Below are 21886 nucleotides of genomic sequence, written 5' to 3' on the forward strand. Positions count from 1 at the left end.
CCCCCTAGCATTCCCTGGTACAGAGACATTAGGAAAACCCTCAGGGGAGACGAGCTTAGGCTTTCCGTTAGAACCCACGCGCTGACGACCTTTGGTGGAACCTCCCCACGCTCAGGATTCCAGAACCATTGTCAGTGCGTGGGGGAGCTGGAGAGACAACTCCACGAAGCTCTCTTCAGTCACAGGTGTTCCCTGTTCGTGGAAGTCCGAGAAACACCTTCCCTGAACTTGGGGAGGCAGCCTCTGTCAATGGGATATCCTGCAAACCCCCCTAGCATTCCCTGGCATACAGAAATTAGGAAAAACCTCAGGGGTGATGAGCTTAGGCTTTCCGTCAGAACCCACGCGCTGCCGACCGTTGGTGGAACCTCCCCACGCTCAGGATTCCGGAACCATTGTCAGTGCGTGGGGGAGCTCGAGAGACAACTCCACGCAGCTCTCTTCAGTCACAGGTGTTCCCTGATCGGGGAAGTCCGAGAAATACCTTCCCTAACCTTGGGGAGGCAGCCTCTGTCACTGGGATATCCTGCAAACACCCCTAGAATTCCCTGGCACAGAGACATTAGGAAAATCCTCAGGGGAGACGAGCGTACGCTTTCCGTTAGAACCCACGACCTGCCGACCGTTAGTGGAACCTCCCCACGCTCAGGATTCCGGAACCATTGTCAGTGCGTGGTGGAGCTCGAGAGACAACTCCACGAAGCTCTCTTAAGTCACAGGTGTTCCCTGTTCGGGGAAGTCCGAGAAATACCTTCCCTGACCTTGGGGAGGCAGCCTCTGTCACTGGGATATCCTGCAAACCCCCCTAGCATTCCCTGGCACAGAGACATTAGGAAAATCCTCAGGGGAGACGAGCTTAGGCTTTCCGTTAGAACCCACGCGCTGCCGACACTTGGTGGAACCTCCCCACGCTCAGGATTCCGGAACCATTGTCAGTGCGTGGGGGAGCTCGAGAGACAACTCCACGCAGCTCTCTTCAGTCACAGGTGTTCCCTGTTCGGGGAAGTCAGAGAAATAACTTCCCTGAACTTGGGTAGGCAGCCTCTGACACTGGGATATCCTGCAAACCCCCCTAGCATTCCCTGGCACATAGAGAGTAGGAAAATCCTCAGAGGAGGCGAGCTTAGGCTTTCCGTTAGAACCCACGCGCTGCCGACCGTTGGTGGAAACTACCCACGGTCAGGTTTCCGGAACCATTGTCAGTGCGTGTGGGAGCTCGAGAGACAACTCCACGCAGCTTTCTGCATTCACAGATGTTCCCTGTTCGGGGAAGTCCGAGAAATACATTCCCTGACCTTGGGGAGGCAGCTTTGTCACTGGGATACCCTGCAAACACCCCTAGCATTCCCTGGCACAGAGACATTACGAAAACCCTCAGGGGAGACGAGCTTAGGCTTTCCGTTAGAACCCACGCGCTGCCGACCGTTGGTGGAACCTCCCCACGCTCAGGATTCCGGAACAATTGTCAGTGCGTGGGGGAGCTCGAGAGACAACTCCACGCATCTCTCTGCAGTCACAGGTGTTCCCTGTTCGGGGAAGTCCGAGAAATACATTCCCTGACATTGGGGAGGCAGCCTCTGTCACTGGGATATCCTGCAAACCTCCCTAGCATTCCCTGGCACAGAGAAATTAGGAAAAATCTCAGGGGTGATGAGCTTAGGCTTTCCGTTAGAACCCACGCGCTGCCGACCGTTGGTGGAACCTCCCCACGCTCAGGATTCCGGAACCATTTTCAGTGCGTGGGGGAGCTCGAGAGACAACTCCACGCAGCTCTCTTCAGTCACAGGTGTTCCCTGCTCGGGGAAGTCCGAGAAATACATTCCCTGAACTTGGGGAGGCAGCCTCTGTCACTGGGATAACCTGCAAACACCCCTAGCATTCCCTGGCACAGAGAAATTAGAAAAAACCTCAGGTGTGATGTGCTTAGGCTTTCCGTTAGAACCCACGCGCTGCCGACCGTTGGTGGAACCTCCCCACGCTCAGGATTCCGGAACAATTGTCAGTGCGTGGGGGAGCTCGAGAGACAACTCCACGCAGCTCTCTTCAGTCACAGGTGTTCCCTGTTCGGGGAAGTCCGAGAAATAACTTCCCTGACCTTGGGGAGGCAGCCTCTGTCACTGGGATATCCTGCAAACCCCCTAGCATTCCCTGGCACAGAGACATTAGGAAAACCCTCAGGGGAGACAAGCGTACGCTTTCCGTTGAACCCACGCCCTGCCGACAGTTGGTGGAACCTCCCCACGCTCAGGATTCCGGAACAATTGTCAGTGCGTGGGGGAGCTCGAGAGACAACTCCACGCAGCTCTCTTCAGTCACAGGTGTTCCCTGTTCGGGGAAGTCCAAGAAATAACATCCCTGACCTTGGGGAGGCAGCCTCTGACACTGGGATATCCTGCAAACTCCCCTAGCATTTCCTGGCACAGAGACATTAGGAAAATCCTTAGGGGAGACGAGCTTAGGCTTTCCGTTAGAACCCACGCTCTGCCGACCGTTGGTGGAACCTCCCCACGCTCAGGATTCCGGAACCATTTTCAGTGCATGGGGGGGCTCGAGAGACGACTCCACGCAGCTCTCTTCAGTCACAGGTGTTCCCTGTTCGGGGAAGTCCGAGAAAAACCTTTCCTGAACTTGGGGAGGCAGCCTCTGTCACTGGGATATCCTGCAAACCCCCCTAGCATTCCCTGGCACAGAGAAATTAGGAAAAAACTCAGGGGAGACGAGCTTAGGCTTTCCGTTAGAACCAACTCGCTGCCGACCGTTGGTGGAACCTCCCCACGCTCAGGATTCCGGAACCATTGTGAGTGCGTGGGGGAGCTCGAGAGACAACTCCATGCAGCTCTCTTCAGTCACAGGTGTTCCCTGTTCGGGGAAGTCCGAGAAAAAACTTCCCTGACCTTGTGGAGGCAGCCTCTGCCACTGGGATATCCTGCAAAACCCCCTAGCATTCCCTGGCACAGAGACATTAGGAAAACCCTCAGGGGAGACGAGCTTAGGCTATCCGTTAGAACCCACGCGCTGCCGACCGTTGGTGGAAACTACCCACGCTCAGGTTTCCGGAACCATTGGGATTGCGTGTGGGAGCTCGAGACACAACTCCACGCAGCTGTCTGCAGTCACAGGTGTTCCCTGTTCGGGGAAGACCGAGAAATACATTCCATGATTTTGGGGAGGCAGCCTCTGTCACTGGGATATCCTGCAAACCCCCCTAGCATTCCCTGGCACAGAGATATTAGGAAAATCCTCAGGGGAGACGAGCTTAGGCATTCCATTAAAACCCACGCGCTGCCGACCGTTGGTGGAACCTCCCCACGCTCAGGATTCCGGAACCATTGTCAGTGCGTGGGGGAGCTGGAGAGACATCTCCACGCAGCTCTCTTCAGTCACAGGTGTTCCCTGTTCGGGGAAGTCCGAGAAATACCTTTGCTGAACTTGGGGAGGCAGCCTCTGTCACTGGGATATCCTGCAAACCCCCCTAGCATTCCCTGGCACAGAGAAATTAGGAAAAATCTCAGGGGTGATGAGCTTAGTCTTTCCGTTAGAACCCACGCGCTGCCGACCGTTGGTGGAACCTCCCCACGCTCAGGATTCCGGAACCATTGTCAGTGCGTGGGGGAGCTCGAGAGACAACTCCACGCAGCTCCCTTCAGTCACAGGTGTTCCCTGTTCGGGGAAGTCCGAGAAAAAACTTCCCTGACCTTGGGGAGGCAGCCTCTGCCACTGGGATATCCTGCAAACCCCCCTAGCATTCCCTGGCACAGAGACATTAGAAAAACCCTCAGGGGAGACGAGATTAGTCTATCCGTTAGAACCCACGCGCTGCCGACCTTTGGTGGAAACTAACCACGCTCAGGTTTCCGGAACCATTGGCATTGCGTGTGGGAGCTCGAGACACAACTCCACGCAGCTCTCGGCAGTCACAGGTGTTCCCTGTTCGGGGAAGTCCGAGAAATACCTTCCCTGACCTTGGGGAGACAGCCTCTGTCATTGGGATATCCTGCAACCCCCCTAGCATTCCCTGGCACAGAGATATTACGAAAAACCTCAGGGGAGACGAGCTTATGCTTTCCGTTAGAACCACGCGCTGCCGACCGTTGGTGGAACCTCCCCACGCTCAGGATTCCGGAAAAATTTTCAGTGCGTGGGGGAGATCGAGAGACAACTCCACGCAGCTCTCTTCAGTCACAGGTGTTCCCTGTTTGGGGAAGTCCGAGAAATACCTTCCCTGATCTTGGGGAGGCAGGCTCTGTCACTGGGATATCCTGCAAACCCCCCTAGCATTCCCTGGCACAGAGATATTAGGAAAACCCTCAGGGGACACGAGCTTAGGCTTTCCGTTAGAACCCACGTGCTGACGACCGTTTGTGGAACCTCCCCACGCTCAGGATTCCGGAACCATTGTCAGTGCATGGGGGAGCTCGAGAGAAAACTCCACGCAGCTCTCTTCAGTCACAGCTGTTCCCTGTTCTGGGAAGTCCGAGAAATAACTTCCCTGACCTTGGGGAGGCAGCCTCTGTCACTGGGATATCCTGCAAACCCCCCTAGCATTCCCTGGAATAGAGACATAAGGAAAACCCTCAGGGGAGACGAGCTTAGGCTTTCCGTTAGAACCCACGCGCTGCCGACCCTTGGTGGAACATCCCCACGCTCAGGATTCTGGAACCATTGTCAGTGCGTGGGGGAGCTCGAAAGAAAACTCCACGCAGCTCTCTGCAGTCACAAGTGTTCCCTGTTCAGGAAAGTCCGAGAAATACATTCCCTGACCTTGGGGAGGCAGCCTCTGTCACTGGGATATCCTGCAAACCCCCCTAGCATTCCCTGGCACAGAGATATTAGGAAAACCCTCAGGGGAGACGAGCTTAGGCATTCCGTTAGAACCCACGCGCTGCCGACCGTTGGTGGAACCTCCCCACGCTCAGGATTCCGGAACCATTGTCAGTGCGTTGGGGAGCTCGAGAGACAACTCCACGCAGCTCTCTTCAGTCACAGGTGTTCCCTGTTATGGGAAGTCCGAGAAATACCTTCCCTGACCTTGGGGAGGCAGCCTCTGTCACTGGGATATCCTGCAAACTCCCCTAGCATTCCCTGGCACAGAGACATTAGGAAAACCCTCAGGGGAGACGAGCTTAGACTTTCCGTTAGAACCCACGCGCTGCCGACAGTTGGTGGAACCTCCCCACGCTCAGGATTCCGGAACCATTTTCCGTGCGTGGGGGAGCTCGAGAGACAACTCCACGCAACTCTCTTCAGTCACAGGTGTTCCCTGTTCGGGGAAGTCCGAGAAATACCTTCCCTGAAATTGGGGAGGCAGCCTCTGTCACTGGAATAGCCTGCAAACCCCCCTAGCATTCCCTGGCACAGAGAAATTAGGAAAATCCTCAGGGGTGATGAGCTTAGGCTTTCCGTTAGAACCCACGCTCTGCCGACGGTTGGTGGCACCTCCCCACGCTCAGGATTCCGGAACAATTGTCAGTGCGTGGGGGAACTCGAGAGACAACTCCACGCAGCTCTCTTCAGTCACAGGTGTTCCCTGTTCGGGAAAGTCCGAGAAATACCCTCCCTGAACTTGGGGAGGCAGCCTCTGTCACTGGGATATCCTGCAAACCCCCCTAGCATTCCCTGGCACATAGACATTAGGAAAACCCTCAGGGGAGACGAGGTTACGCTTTCCGTTAGAACCCACGCCCTGCCGACCGTTGGTGGAACCTCCCCACGCTCAGGATTCCGGAACCATTGTCAGTGCGTGGGGGAGCTCGAGAGATAACTCCACGAAGCTCTCGTCAGTCACAGGTGTTCCCTGTTCGGGGAAGTCCGAGAAATACCTTGCCTGAACTTGTGGAGTTAGGCTCTGTCACTGGGATATCCTGCAAACCCCCCTAACATTCCCTGGCACAGAGATATTAGGAAAACCCTCAGGGGAGACGAGCTTAGGCTTTCCGTTAGAACCCACGCGCTGCCGACCGTTGGTGGAACCTCCACACGCTCAGGATTCCGGAACCATTGTCAGTGCGTGGGGGAGCTCGAGAGACAACTCCACGCAGCTCTCTTAAGTCACAGGTGTGCCCTGTTCGGGGAAATCCGAGAAATACCTTCCCTGACCTTGGGGAGGAATCCTCTGTCACTGGGATATCCTGCAAACTCCCCTAGAATTCCCTGGCACAGAGACATTAGGAAAACTCTCAGGGGAGACGAGCTTAGGCTTTCCGTTAAAACCCAAGCGCTGCCGACCGTTGGTGGAACCTCCCCACGCTCAGGATTCCAGAAACATTGACAGTGCGTGGGGGATCTCAGGAGACAACTCCACGCAGCTCTCTTAAGTCACAGGTGTTCCCTGTTCGGGGAAGTCCGAGAAATACCTTCCCTGACCTTGGGGAGGCAGCCTCTGTCATTGGGATATCCTGCAACCCCCCTAGCATTCCCTGGCACAGAGATATTACGAAAAACCTCAGGGGAGACGAGCTTATGCTTTCCGTTAGAACCCACGCGCTGCCGACCGTTGGTGGAACCTCCCCACGCTCAGGATTCCGGAAAAATTTTCTGTGCGTGGGGAGATCGAGAGACAACTCCACGCAGCTCTCTTCAGTCACAGGTGTTCCCTGTTTGGGGAAGTCCGAGAAATACCTTCCCTGATCTTGGGGAGGCAGGCTCTGTCACTGGGATATCCTGCAAACCCCCCTAGCATTCCCTGGCACAGAGATATTAGGAAAACCCTCAGGGGACACGAGCTTAGGCTTTCCGTTAGAACCCACGTGCTGACGACCGTTTGTGGAACCTCCCCACGCTCAGGATTCCGGAACCATTGTCAGTGCATGGGGGAGCTCGAGAGAAAACTCCACGCAGCTCTCTTCAGTCACAGCTGTTCCCTGTTCTGGGAAGTCCGAGAAATACCTTCCCTGACCTTGGGGAGGCAGCCTCTGTCACTGGGATATCCTGCAAACCCCCCTAGCATTCCCTGGAATAGAGACATTAGGAAAACCCTCAGGGGAGACGAGCTTAGGCTTTCCGTTAGAACCCACGCGCTGCCGACCCTTGGTGGAACTTCCCCACGCTCAGGATTCTGGAACCATTGTCAGTGCGTGGGGGAGCTCGAAGGAAAACTCCACGCAGCTCTCTGCAGTCACAGGTGTTCCCTGTTCGGGAAAGTCCGAGAAATACATTCCCTGACCTTGGGGAGGCAGCCTCTGTCACTGGGATATCCTACAAACCCCCCTGTCATTCCCTGGCACAGAGATATTAGGAAAATACTCAGGGGAGACGAGCTTAGGCATTCCGTTAGAACCCACGCGCTGCCGACCGTTGATGGAACCTCCCCACGCTCAGGATTCCGGAACCACTGTCAGTGCGTGGGGGAGCTCGAGAGACAACTCCACGCAGCTCTCTTCAGTCACAGGTGTTCCCTGTTCGGGAAGTCCGAGAAATATCTTCCCTGACCTTTGGGATGCAGCCTCTGTCACTGGGATACCTGCAAACAACCCTAGCATTCCCTGGCACAGAGACATTAGGAAAATCCTTAGGGGAGACGAGCTTAGGCATTCCGTTAGAACCCACGCGCTGCCGACTGTTGGTGGAACCTCCCCACGCTCAGGATTCCAGAAACATTGTCAGTGCGTGTGGGAGCTCGAGAGACAACTCCATGCAGCTCTCTTCAGTCACAGGTGTTCCCTGTTCAGAGAAGTCCGAGAAATACCTTCCCTGACCTTGGGGAGGCAGCCTCTGCCACTGGGATATCCTGCAAACCCCCCTAGCTTCCCTGGCACAGAGACATTAGGAAAACCCTCAGGGGAGACGAGCTTCTGCTTTCCGTTAGAACCCACGCGCTGTCGACCGTTGGTGGAACCTCCCCACGCTCAGGATTCCGGAACCATTGTCAGTGCGTGGGGGAGCTCGAGAGACAACTCAACGGAGCTCTCTTCAGTCACAGGTGTTCCCTGTTTGGGGAAGTCCGAGAAATACATTCCCTGACCTTGGGGAGGCAGCGTCTGTCACTGGGATATCCTGCAAACACCCCTAGCATTCCCTGGCACAGAGACATTAGGAAAACCCTCAGGGGAGACGAGCTTCGGCTTTCCGTTAGATCCTACGCGCTGCCGACATTTGGTGAAAACTCCCCACGCTCAGGATTCCGGAACCATTGTCAGTGCGTGGGGGAGCTCGAGAGACAACTCCACGCAGCTCTCTTCAGTCACAGGTGTTCCCTGTTCGGGGAAGTCCGAGAAATACCTTCCCTGAACTTGGGGAGGCAGCCTCTGTCACTGGGATATCCTGCAAACTCCCCTAGAATTCCCTGGCACAGAGACATTAGGAAAACACTCAGGGGAGACGAGCTTAGGCTTTCCGTTAAAACCCAAGCGCTGCCGACCGTTGGTGGAACCTCCCCACGCTCAGGATTCCGGAACAATTGTCAGTGCGTGGGGGAGCTCGAGAGACAACTCCACGCAGCTCTCTTCAGTCACAGGTGTTCCCTGTTCGGGGAAGTCCGAGAAATAACTTCCCTGACCTTGGGGAGGCAGCCTCTGTCACTGGGATATCCTGCAAACCCCCTAGCATTCCCTGGCACAGAGACATTAGGAAAACCCTCAGGGGAGACAAGCGTACGCTTTCCGTTTAACCCACGCCCTGCCGACAGTTGGTGGAACCTCCCCACGCTCAGGATTCCGGAACAATTGTCAGTGCGTGGGGGAGCTCGAGAGACAACTCCACGCAGCTCTCTTCAGTCACAGGTGTTCCCTGTTCGGGGAAGTCCAAGAAATAACATCCCTGACCTTGGGGAGGCAGCCTCTGACACTGGGATATCCTGCAAACTCCCCTAGCATTTCCTGGCACAGAGACATTAGGAAAATCCTTAGGGGAGACGAGCTTAGGCTTTCCGTTAGAACCCACGCTCTGCCGACCGTTGGTGGAACCTCCCCACGCTCAGGATTCCGGAACCATTTTCAGTGCATGGGGGGGCTCGAGAGACGACTCCACGCAGCTCTCTTCAGTCACAGGTGTTCCCTGTTCGGGGAAGTCCGAGAAAAACCTTTCCTGAACTTGGGGAGGCAGCCTCTGTCACTGGGATATCCTGCAAACCCCCCTAGCATTCCCTGGCACAGAGAAATTAGGAAAAAACTCAGGGGAGACGAGCTTAGGCTTTCCGTTAGAACCCACTCGCTGCCGACCGTTGGTGGAACCTCCCCACGCTCAGGATTCCGGAACCATTGTGAGTGCGTGGGGGAGCTCGAGAGACAACTCCATGCAGCTCTCTTCAGTCACAGGTGTTCCCTGTTCGGGGAAGTCCGAGAAAAAACTTCCCTGACCTTATGGAGGCAGCCTCTGCCACTGGGATATCCTGCAAAACCCCCTAGCATTCCCTGGCACAGAGACATTAGGAAAACCCTCAGGGGAGACGAGCTTAGGCTATCCGTTAGAACCCACGCGCTGCCGACCGTTGGTGGAAACTACCCACGCTCAGGTTTCCGGAACCATTGGGATTGCGTGTGGGAGCTCGAGAGACAACTCCACGCAGCTGTCTGCAGTCACAGGTGTTCCCTGTTCGGGGAAGACCGAGAAATACATTCCATGATTTTGGGGAGGCAGCCTCTGTCACTGGGATATCCTGCAAACCCCCCTAGCATTCCCTGGCACAGAGATATTAGGAAAATCCTCAGGGGAGACGAGCTTAGGCATTCCATTAAAACCCACGCGCTGCCGACCGTTGGTGGAACCTCCCCACGCTCAGGATTCCGGAAAAATTTTCAGTGCGTGGGGGAGATCGAGAGACAACTCCACGCAGCTCTCTTCAGTCACAGGTGTTCCCTGTTTGGGGAAGTCCGAGAAATACCTTCCCTGATCTTGGGGAGGCAGGCTCTGTCACTGGGATATCCTGCAAACCCCCCTAGCATTCCCTGGCACAGAGATATTAGGAAAAACCTCAGGGGACACGAGCTTAGGCTTTCCGTTAGAACCCACGTGCTGACGACCGTTTGTGGAACCTCCCCACGCTCAGGATTCCGGAACCATTGTCAGTGCATGGGGGAGCTCGAGAGAAAACTCCACGCAGCTCTCTTCAGTCACAGCTGTTCCCTGTTCTGGGAAGTCCGAGAAATAACTTCCCTGACCTTGGGGAGGCAGCCTCTGTCACTGGGATATCCTGCAAACCCCCCTAGCATTCCCTGGAATAGAGAAATAAGGAAAACCCTCAGGGGAGACGAGCTTAGGCTTTCCGTTAGAACCCACGCGCTGCCGACCCTTGGTGGAACATCCCCACGCTCAGGATTCTGGAACCATTGTCAGTGCGTGGGGGAGCTCGAAAGAAAACTCCACGCAGCTCTCTGCAGTCACAAGTGTTCCCTGTTCAGGAAAGTCCGAGAAATACATTCCCTGACCTTGGGGAGGCAGCCTCTGTCACTGGGATATCCTACAAACCCCCCTAGCATTCCCTGGCACAGAGATATTAGGAAAATACTCAGGGGAGACGAGCTTAGGCATTCCGTTAGAACCCACGCGCTGCCGACCATTGATGGAACCTCCCCACGCTCAGGATTCCGGAACCACTGTCAGTGCGTGGGGGAGCTCGAGAGACAACTCCACGCAGCTCTCTTCAGTCACAGGTGTTCCCTGTTCGGGGAAGTCCGAGAAATACCTTCCCTGACCTGGGGAGGCAGCCTCTGTCACTGGGATATCCTGCAAACTCCCCTAGAATTCCCTGGCACAGAGACATTAGGAAAACACTCAGGGGAGACGAGCTTAGGCTTTCCGTTAAAACCCAAGCGCTGCCGACCGTTGGTGGAACCTCCCCACGCTCAGGATTCCAGAAACATTGACAGTGCGTGGGGGATCTCAGGAGACAACTCCACGCAGCTCTCTTCAGTCACAGTTGTTCCCTGTTCGGGGAAGTCCGAGAAATACCTTCCCTGACCTTGGGGAGTTAGCCTCTGTCACTGGGATATCCTGCAAACCCCCCTAGCATTCCCTGGCACAGAGAAATTAGGAAAAATCTCAGGGGTGATGAGCTTAGTCTTTCCGTTAGAACCCACGCGCTGCCGACCGTTGGTGGAACCTCCCCACGCTCAGGATTCCGGAACCATTGTCAGTGCGTGGGGGAGCTCGAGAGACAACTCCACGCAGCTCCCTTCAGTCACAGGTGTTCCCTGTTCGGGGAAGTCCGAGAAAAAACTTCCCTGACCTTGGGGAGGCAGCCTCTGCCACTGGGATATCCTGCAAACCCCCCTAGCATTCCCTGGCACAGAGACATTAGAAAAACCCTCAGGGGAGACGAGATTAGTCTATCCGTTAGAACCCACGCGCTGCCGACCTTTGGTGGAAACTAACCACGCTCAGGTTTCCGGAACCATTGGCATTGCGTGTGGGAGCTCGAGACACAACTCCACGCAGCTCTCGGCAGTCACAGGTGTTCCCTGTTCGGGGAAGTCCGAGAAATACCTTCCCTGACCTTGGGGAGACAGCCTCTGTCATTGGGATATCCTGCAACCCCCCTAGCATTCCCTGGCACAGAGATATTACGAAAAACCTCAGGGGAGACGAGCTTATGCTTTCCGTTAGAACCACGCGCTGCCGACCGTTGGTGGAACCTCCCCACGCTCAGGATTCCGGAAAAATTTTCAGTGCGTGGGGGAGATCGAGAGACAACTCCACGCAGCTCTCTTCAGTCACAGCTGTTCCCTGTTCTGGGAAGTCCGAGAAATAACTTCCCTGACCTTGGGGAGGCAGCCTCTGTCACTGGGATATCCTGCAAACCCCCCTAGCATTCCCTGGAATAGAGACATAAGGAAAACCCTCAGGGGAGACGAGCTTAGGCTTTCCGTTAGAACCCACGCGCTGCCGACCCTTGGTGGAACATCCCCACGCTCAGGATTCTGGAACCATTGTCAGTGCGTGGGGGAGCTCGAAAGAAAACTCCACGCAGCTCTCTGCAGTCACAAGTGTTCCCTGTTCAGGAAAGTCCGAGAAATACATTCCCTGACCTTGGGGAGGCAGCCTCTGTCACTGGGATATCCTACAAACCCCCCTAGCATTCCCTGGCACAGAGATATTAGGAAAATACTCAGGGGAGACGAGCTTAGGCATTCCGTTAGAACCCACGCGCTGCCGACCATTGATGGAACCTCCCCACGCTCAGGATTCCGGAACCACTGTCAGTGCGTGGGGGAGCTCGAGAGACAACTCCACGCAGCTCTCTTCAGTCACAGGTGTTCCCTGTTCGGGGAAGTCCGAGAAATACCTTCCCTGACCTTGGGGAGTCAGCCTCTGTCACTGGGATATCCTGCAAACTCCCCTAGAATTCCCTGGCACAGAGACATTAGGAAAACACTCAGGGGAGACGAGCTTAGGCTTTCCGTTAAAACCCAAGCGCTGCCGACCGTTGGTGGAACCTCCCCACGCTCAGGATTCCAGAAACATTGACAGTGCGTGGGGGATCTCAGGAGACAACTCCACGCAGCTCTCTTCAGTCACAGTTGTTCCCTGTTCGGGGAAGTCCGAGAAATACCTTCCCTGACTTTGGGGAGTTAGCCTCTGTCACTGGGATATCCTGCAAACCCCCCTAGCATTCCCTGGCACAGAGATATTAGGAAAACCCTCAGGGGAGACGAGCTTAGGCATTCCGTTAGAACCCACGCGCTGCCGACCGTTGGTGGAACCTCCCCACGCTCAGGATTCCGGAACCATTGTCAGTGCGTGGGGGAGCTCGAGAGACAACTCCACGCAGCTCTCTTCAGTCACAGGTGTTCCCTGTTCTGGGAAGTCCGAGAAATACCTTCCCTGACCTTGGGGAGGCAGCCTCTGTCACTGGGATATCCTGCAAACTCCCCTAGCATTCCCTGGCACAGAGACATTAGGAAAACCCTCAGGGGAGACGAGCTTAGACTTTCCGTTAGAACCCACGCGCTGCCGACAGTTGGTGGAACCTCCCCACGCTCAGGATTCCGGAACCATTTTCCGTGCGTGGGGGAGCTCGAGAGACAACTCCACGCAACTCTCTTCAGTCACAGGTGTTCCCTGTTCGGGGAAGTCCGAGAAATACCTTCCCTGAACTTGGGGAGGCAGCCTCTGTCACTGGAATAGCCTGCAAACCCCCCTAGCATTCCCTGGCACAGAGAAATTAGGAAAATCCTCAGGGGTGATGAGCTTAGGCTTTCCGTTAGAACCCACGCTCTGCCGACGGTTGGTGGCACCTCCCCACGCTCAGGATTCCGGAACAATTGTCAGTGCGTGGGGGAACTCGAGAGACAACTCCACGCAGCTCTCTTCAGTCACAGGTGTTCCCTGTTCGGGAAAGTCCGAGAAATACCCTCCCTGAACTTGGGGAGGCAGCCTCTGTCACTGGGATATCCTGCAAACCCCCCTAGCATTCCCTGGCACATAGACATTAGGAAAACCCTCAGGGGAGACGAGGTTACGCTTTCCGTTAGAACCCACGCCCTGCCGACCGTTGGTGGAACCTCCCCACGCTCAGGATTCCGGAACCATTGTCAGTGCGTGGGGGAGCTCGAGAGATAACTCCACGAAGCTCTCGTCAGTCACAGGTGTTCCCTGTTCGGGGAAGTCCGAGAAATACCTTGCCTGAACTTGTGGAGTTAGGCTCTGTCACTGGGATATCCTGCAAACCCCCCTAACATTCCCTGGCACAGAGATATTAGGAAAACCCTCAGGGGAGACGAGCTTAGGCTTTCCGTTAGAACCCACGCGCTGCCGACCGTTGGTGGAACCTCCCCACGCTCAGGATTCCGGAACCATTGTCAGTGCGTGGGGGAGCTCGAGAGACAACTCCACGCAGCTCTCTTAAGTCACAGGTGTGCCATGTTCGGGGAAATCCGAGAAATACCTTCCCTGACCTTGGGGAGGAATCCTCTGTCACTGGGATATCCTGCAAACTCCCCTAGAATTCCCTGGCACAGAGACATTAGGAAAACACTCAGGGGAGACGAGCTTAGGCTTTCCGTTAAAACCCAAGCGCTGCCGACCGTTGGTGGAACCTCCCCACGCTCAGGATTCCAGAAACATTGACAGTGCGTGGGGGATCTCAGGAGACAACTCCACGCAGCTCTCTTAAGTCACAGGTGTTCCCTGTTCGGGGAAGTCCGAGAAATACCTTCCCTGACCTTGGGGAGGCAGCCTCTGTCATTGGGATATCCTGCAACCCCCCTAGCATTCCCTGGCACAGAGATATTACGAAAAACCTCAGGGGAGACGAGCTTATGCTTTCCGTTAGAACCCACGCGCTGCCGACCGTTGGTGGAACCTCCCCACGCTCAGGATTCCGGAAAAATTTTCTGTGCGTGGGGAGATCGAGAGACAACTCCACGCAGCTCTCTTCAGTCACAGGTGTTCCCTGTTTGGGGAAGTCCGAGAAATACCTTCCCTGATCTTGGGGAGGCAGGCTCTGTCACTGGGATATCCTGCAAACCCCCCTAGCATTCCCTGGCACAGAGATATTAGGAAAACCCTCAGGGGACACGAGCTTAGGCTTTCCGTTAGAACCCACGTGCTGACGACCGTTTGTGGAACCTCCCCACGCTCAGGATTCCGGAACCATTGTCAGTGCATGGGGGAGCTCGAGAGAAAACTCCACGCAGCTCTCTTCAGTCACAGCTGTTCCCTGTTCTGGGAAGTCCGAGAAATACCTTCCCTGACCTTGGGGAGGCAGCCTCTGTCACTGGGATATCCTGCAAACCCCCCTAGCATTCCCTGGAATAGAGACATTAGGAAAACCCTCAGGGGAGACGAGCTTAGGCTTTCCGTTAGAACCCACGCGCTGCCGACCCTTGGTGGAACTTCCCCACGCTCAGGATTCTGGAACCATTGTCAGTGCGTGGGGGAGCTCGAAGGAAAACTCCACGCAGCTCTCTGCAGTCACAGGTGTTCCCTGTTCGGGAAAGTCCGAGAAATACATTCCCTGACCTTGGGGAGGCAGCCTCTGTCACTGGGATATCCTACAAACCCCCCTATCATTCCCTGGCACAGAGATATTAGGAAAATACTCAGGGGAGACGAGCTTAGGCATTCCGTTAGAACCCACGCGCTGCCGACCGTTGATGGAACCTCCCCACGCTCAGGATTCCGGAACCACTGTCAGTGCGTGGGGGAGCTCGAGAGACAACTCCACGCAGCTCTCTTCAGTCACAGGTGTTCCCTGTTCGGGAAGTCCGAGAAATATCTTCCCTGACCTTTGGGATGCAGCCTCTGTCACTGGGATACCTGCAAACAACCCTAGCATTCCCTGGCACAGAGACATTAGGAAAATCCTTAGGGGAGACGAGCTTAGGCATTCCGTTAGAATCCACGCGCTGCCGACTGTTGGTGGAACCTCCCCACGCTCAGGATTCCAGAAACATTGTCAGTGCGTGTGGGAGCTCGAGAGACAACTCCATGCAGCTCTCTTCAGTCACAGGTGTTCCCTGTTCAGAGAAGTCCGAGAAATACCTTCCCTGACCTTGGGGAGGCAGCTCTGCCACTGGGATATCCTGCAAACCCCCCTAGCTTCCCTGGCACAGAGACATTAGGAAAACCCTCAGGGGAGACGAACTTCTGCTTTCCGTTAGAACCCACGCGCTGTCGACCGTTGGTGGAACCTCCCCACGCTCAGGATTCCGGAACCATTGTCAGTGCGTGGGGGAGCTCGAGAGACAACTCAACGGAGCTCTCTTCAGTCACAGGTGTTCCCTGTTTGGGGAAGTCCGAGAAATACATTCCCTGACCTTGGGGAGGCAGCGTCTGTCACTGGGATATCCTGCAAACACCCCTAGCATTCCCTGGCACAGAGACATTAGGAAAACCCTCAGGGGAGACGAGCTTCGGCTTTCCGTTCGATCCTACGCGCTGCCGACATTTGGTGAAACCTCCCCACGCTCAGGATTCCGGAACCATTGTCAGTGCGTGGGGGAGCTCGAGAGACAACTCCACGCAGCTCTCTTCAGTCACAGGTGTTCCCTGTTCGGGGAAGTCCGAGAAATACCTTCCCTGAACTTGGGGAGGCAGCCTCTGTCACTGGGATATCCTGCAAACTCCCCTAGAATTCCCTGGCACAGAGACATTAGGAAAACACTCAGGGGAGACGAGCTTAGGCTTTCCGTTAAAACCCAAGCGCTGCCGACCGTTGGTGGAACCTCCCCACGCTCAGGATTCCAGAAATATTGACAGTGCGTGGGGGATCTCAGGAGACAACTCCACGCAGCTCTCTTCAGTCACAGGTGTTCCCTGTTCGGGGAAGTCCGAGAAATACCTTCCCTGACCTTGGGGAGGCAGCCTCTGTCATTGGGATATCCTGCAACCCCCCTAGCATTCCCTGGCACAGAGATATTACGAAAAACCTCAGGGGAGACGAGCTTATGCTTTCCGTTAGAACCCACGCGCTGCCGACCGTTGGTGGAACCTCCCCACGCTCAGGATTCCGGAAAAATTTTCAGTGCGTGGGGGAGCTCGAGAGACAACTCCACGCAGCTCTCTTCAGTCACAGGTGTTCCCTGTTTGGGGAAGTCCGAGAAATACATTCCCTGACCTTGGGGAGGCAGCGTCTGTCACTGGGATATCCTGCAAACACCCCTAGCATTCCCTGGCACAGAGACATTAAGAAAACCCTCAGGGGAGACGAGCTTCGGCTTCCCGTTAGATCCTACGCGCTGCCGACATTTGGTGAAACCTCCCCACGCTCAGGATTCCGGAACCATTGTCAGTGCGTGGGGGAGCTCGAGAGACAACTCCACGCAGCTCTCTTCAGTCACAGGTGTTCCCTGTTCTGGGAAGTCCGAGAAATACCTTCCCTGACCTTGGGGAGTCAGCCTCTGTCACTGGGATATCCTGCAAACTCCCCTAGAATTCCCTGGCACAGAGACATTAGGAAAACACTCAGGGGAGACGAGCTTAGGCTTTCCGTTAAAACCCAAGAGCTGCCGACCGTTGGTGGAACCTCCCCACGCTCAGGATTCCAGAAACATTGACAGTGCCTGGGGGATCTCAGGAGACAACTCCACGCAGCTCTCTTCAGTCACAGGTGTTCCCTGTTCGGGGAAGTCCGAGAAATACCTTCCCTGACCTTGGGGAGGCAGCCTCTGTCATTGGGATATCCTGCAACCCCCCTAGCATTCCCTGGCACAGAGATATTACGAAAAACCTCAGGGGAGACGAGCTTATGCTTTCCGTTAGAACCCACGCGCTGCCGACCGTTGGTGGAACCTCCCCACGCTCAGGATTCCAGAAACATTGACAGTGCGTGGGGGATCTCAGGAGACAACTCCACGCAGCTCTCTTCAGTCACAGGTGTTCCCTGTTCGGGGAAGTCCGAGAAATACCTTCCCTGACCTTGGGGAGGCAGCCTCTGTCATTGGGATACCTGCAACCCCCCTAGCATTCCCTGGCACAGAGATATTACGAAAAACCTCAGGGGAGACGAGCTTCTGTTTTCCGTTAGAACCCACGCGCTGTCGACCGTTGTTGGAACCTCCCCACGCTCAGGATTCCGGAACCATTGTCAGTGCGTGGGGGAGCTCGAGAGACAACTCAACGGAGCTCTCTTCAGTCACAGGTGTTCCCTGTTTGGGGAAGTCCGAGAAATACATTCCCTGACCTTGGGGAGGCAGCGTCTGTCACTGGGATATCCTGCAAACACCCCTAGCATTCCCTGGCACAGAGACATTAGGAAAACCCTCAGGGGAGACGAGCTTCGGCTTTCCGTTAGATCCTACGCGCTGCCGACATTTGGTGAAACCTCCCCACGCTCAGGATTCCGGAACCATTGTCAGTGCGTGGGGGAGCTCGAGAGACAACTCCACGCAGCTCTCTTCAGTCACAGGTGTTCCCTGTTCGGGGAAGTCCGAGAAATTCCTTCCCTGACCTTGGGGAGTCAGCCTCTGTCACTGGGATATCCTGCAAACTCCCCTAGAATTCCCTGGCACAGAGACATTAGGAAAACACTCAGGGGAGACGAGCTTAGGCTTTCCGTTAAAACCCAAGCGCTGCCGACCGTTGGTGGAACCTCCCCACGCTCAGGATTCCAGAAACATTGACAGTGCGTGGGGGATCTCAGGAGACAACTCCACGCAGCTCTCTTCAGTCACAGGTGTTCCCTGTTCGGGGAAGTCCGAGAAATACCTTCCCTGACCTTGGGGAGGCAGCCTCTGTCATTGGGATATCCTGCAACCCCCCTAGCATTCCCTGGCACAGAGATATTACGAAAAACCTCAGGGGAGACGAGCTTATGCTTTCCGTTAGAACCCACGCGCTGCCGACCGTTGGTGGAACCTCCCCACGCTCAGGATTCCGGAACCATTGTCAGTGCGTGGGGGAGCTCGAGAGACAACTCCACGCAGCTCTCTTCAGTCACAGGTGTTCCCTGTTTGGGGAAGTCCGAGAAATACATTCCCTGACCTTGGGGAGGCAGCGTCTGTCACTGGGATATCCTGCAAACACCCCTAGCATTCCCTGGCACAGAGACATTAGGAAAACCCTCAGGGGAGTCGAGCTTCGGCTTTCCGTTAGATCCTACGCGCTGCCGACATTTGGTGAAACCTCCCCACGCTCAGGATTCCGGAACCATTGTCAGTGCGTGGGGGAGCTCGAGAGACAACTCCACGCAGCTCTCTTCAGTCACAGGTGTTCCCTGTTCGGGGAAGTCCGAGAAATACCTTCCCTGACCTTGGGGAGTCAGCCTCTGTCACTGGGATATCCTGCAAACTCCCCTAGAATTCCCTGGCACAGAGACATTAGGAAAACACTCAGGGGAGACGAGTTTAGGCTTTCCGTTAAAACCCAAGCGCTGCCGACCGTTGGTGGAACCTCCCCACGCTCAGGATTCCAGAAACATTGACAGTGCGTGGGGGATCTCAGGAGACAACTCCACGCAGCTCTCTTCAGTCACAGGTGTTCCCTGTTCGGGGAAGTCCGAGAAATACCTTCCCTGACCTTGGGGAGGCAGCCTCTGTCATTGGGATATCCTGCAACCCCCCTAGCATTCCCTGGCACAGAGATATTACGAAAAACCTCAGGGGAGACGAGCTTATGCTTTCCGTTAGAACCCACGCGCTGCCGACCGTTGGTGGAACCTCCCCACGCTCAGGATTCCGGAAAAATTTTCAGTGCGTGGGGGAGATCGAGAGACAACTCCACGCAGCTCTCTTCAGTCACAGGTGTTCCCTGTTTGGGGAAGTCCGAGAAATACATTCCCTGACCTTGGGGAGGCAGCGTCTGTCACTGGGATATCCTGCAAACACCCCTAGCATTCCCTGGCACAGAGACATTAGGAAAACCCTCAGGGGTGACGAGCTTCGGCTTTCCGTTAGATCCTACGCGCTGCCGACATTTGGTGAAACCTCCCCACGCTCAGGATTCCGGAACCATTGTCAGTGCGTGGGGGAGCTCGAGAGACAACTCCACGCAGCTCTCTTCAGTCACAGGTGTTCCCTGTTCGGGGAAGTCCGAGAAATACCTTCCCTGACCTTGGGGAGTCAGCCTCTGTCACTGGGATATCCTGCAAACTCCCCTAGAATTCCCTGGCACAGAGACATTAGGAAAACACTCAGGGGAGACGAGCTTAGGCTTTCCGTTAAAACCCAAGCGCTGCCGACCGTTGGTGGAACCTCCCCACGCTCAGGATTCCAGAAACATTGACAGTGCGTGGGGGATCTCAGGAGACAACTCCACGCAGCTCTCTTCAGTCACAGGTGTTCCCTGTTCGGGGAAGTCCGAGAAATACCTTCCCTGACCTTGGGGAGGCAGCCTCTGTCATTGGGATATCCTGCAACACCCCTAGCATTCCCTGGCACAGAGATATTACGAAAAACCTCAGGGGAGACGAGCTTATGCTTTCCGTTAGAACCCACGCGCTGCCGACCGTTGGTGGAACCTCCCCACGCTCAGGATTCCGGAAAAATTTTCAGTGCGTGGGGGAGATCGAGAGACAACTCCACGCAGCTCTCTTCAGTCACAGGTGTTCCCTGTTTGGGGAAGTCCGAGAAATACATTCCCTGATCTTGTGGGGGCAGGCTCTGTCACTGGGATATCCTGCAAACCCCCCTAGCATTCCCTGGCACAGAGATATTAGGAAAACCCTCAGGGGACACGAGCTTAGACTTTCCGTTAGAACCCACGTGCTGACGACCGTTTGTGGAACCTCCCCACGCTCAGGATTCCGGAACCATTGTCAGTGCATGGGGGAGCTCGAGAGAAAACTCCACGCAGCTCTCTTCAGTCACAGCTGTTCCCTGTTCTGGGAAGTCCGAGAAATACCTTCCCTGACCTTGGGGAGGCAGCCTCTGTCACTGGGATATCCTGCAAACCCCCCTAGCATTCCCTGGAATAGAGACATTAGGAAAACCCTCAGGGAAGACGAGCTTAGGCTTTCCGTTAGAACCCACGCGCTGCCGACCCTTGGTGGAACATCCCCACGCTCAGGATTCTGGAACCATTGTCAGTGCGTGGGGGAGCTCGAAAGAAAACTCCACGCAGCTCTCTGCAGTCACAGGTGTTCCCTGTTCGGGGAAGTCCGAGAAATACATTCCCTGACCTTGGGGAGGCAGCCTCTGTCACTGGGATATCCTACAAACCCCCCTAGCATTCCCTGGCACAGAGATATTAGGAAAATACTCAGGGGAGACGAGCTTAGGCATTCCGTTAGAACCCACGCGCTGCCGACCGTTGATGGAACCTCCCCACGCTCAGGATTCCGGAACCACTGTCAGTGCGTGGGGGAGCTCGAGAGACAACTCCACGCAGCTCTCTTCAGTCACAGGTGTTCCCTGTTCGGGGAAGTCCGAAAAATATCTTCCCTGACCTTTGGGATGCAGCCTCTGTCACTGGGATACCTGCAAACAACCCTAGCATTCCCTGGCACAGAGACATTAGGAAAATCCTCAGGGGAGACGAGCTTAGGCATTCCGTTAGAACCCACGCGCTGCCGACTGTTGGTGGAACCTCCCCACGCTCAGGATTCCAGAAACATTGTCAGTGCGTGTGGGAGCTCGAGAGACAACTCCATGCAGCTCTCTTCAGTCACAGGTGTTCCCTGTTCAGAGAAGTCCGAGAAATACCTTCCCTGAACTTGGGGAGGCAGCCTCTGCCACTGGGATATCCTGCAAACACCCCTAGCTTCCCTGGCACAGAGACAATAGGAAAACCCTCAGGGGAGACGAGCTTCTGCTTTCCGTTAGAACCCACGCGCTGTCGACCGTTGGTGGAATCTCCCCACGCTCAGGATTCCGGAACCATTGTCAGTGCGTGGGGGAGCTCGAGAGACAACTCAACGGAGCTCTCTTCAGTCACAGGTGTTCCCTGTTTGGGGAAGTCCGAGAAATACATTCCCTGACCTTGGGGAGGCAGCGTCTGTCACTGGGATATCCTGCAAACACCCCTAGCATTCCCTGGCAAAGAGACATTAGGAAAAAACTCAGGGGAGACGAGCTTCGGCTTTCCGTTAGATCCTACGCGCTGCCGACATTTGGTGAAACCTCCCCACGCTCAGGATTCCGGAACCATTGTCAGTGCGTGGGGGAGCTCGAGAGACAACTCCACGCAGCTCTCTTTAGTCACAGGTGTTCCCTGTTCGGGGAAGTCCGAGAAATACCTTCCCTGACCTTGGGGAGTCAGCCTCTGTCACTGGGATATCCTGCAAACACCCCTAGCATTCCCTGGCACAGAGACATTAGGAAAACCCTCAGGGGAGACGAGCTTAGGCATTCCGTTAGAACCCACGCGCTGCCGACCGTTGGTGGAACCTCCCCACGCTCAGGATTCCGGAACCATTGTCAGTGCGTGGGGGAGCTCGAGAGACAACTCCACGCAGCTCTCTTCAGTCACAGGTGTTCCCTGTTCGGGGAAGTCCGAGAAATACCTTCCGTGACCTTGGGGAGGCAGCCTCTGTCACTGGGATATCCTGCAAACCACCCTAGCATTCCCTGGCACA

Source organism: Vicugna pacos, unplaced genomic scaffold, assembly GCF_048564905.1.
Source record: "Vicugna pacos unplaced genomic scaffold, VicPac4 SAC-SAT, whole genome shotgun sequence".
Classification (NCBI taxonomy): Eukaryota; Metazoa; Chordata; class Mammalia; order Artiodactyla; family Camelidae; genus Vicugna; species Vicugna pacos.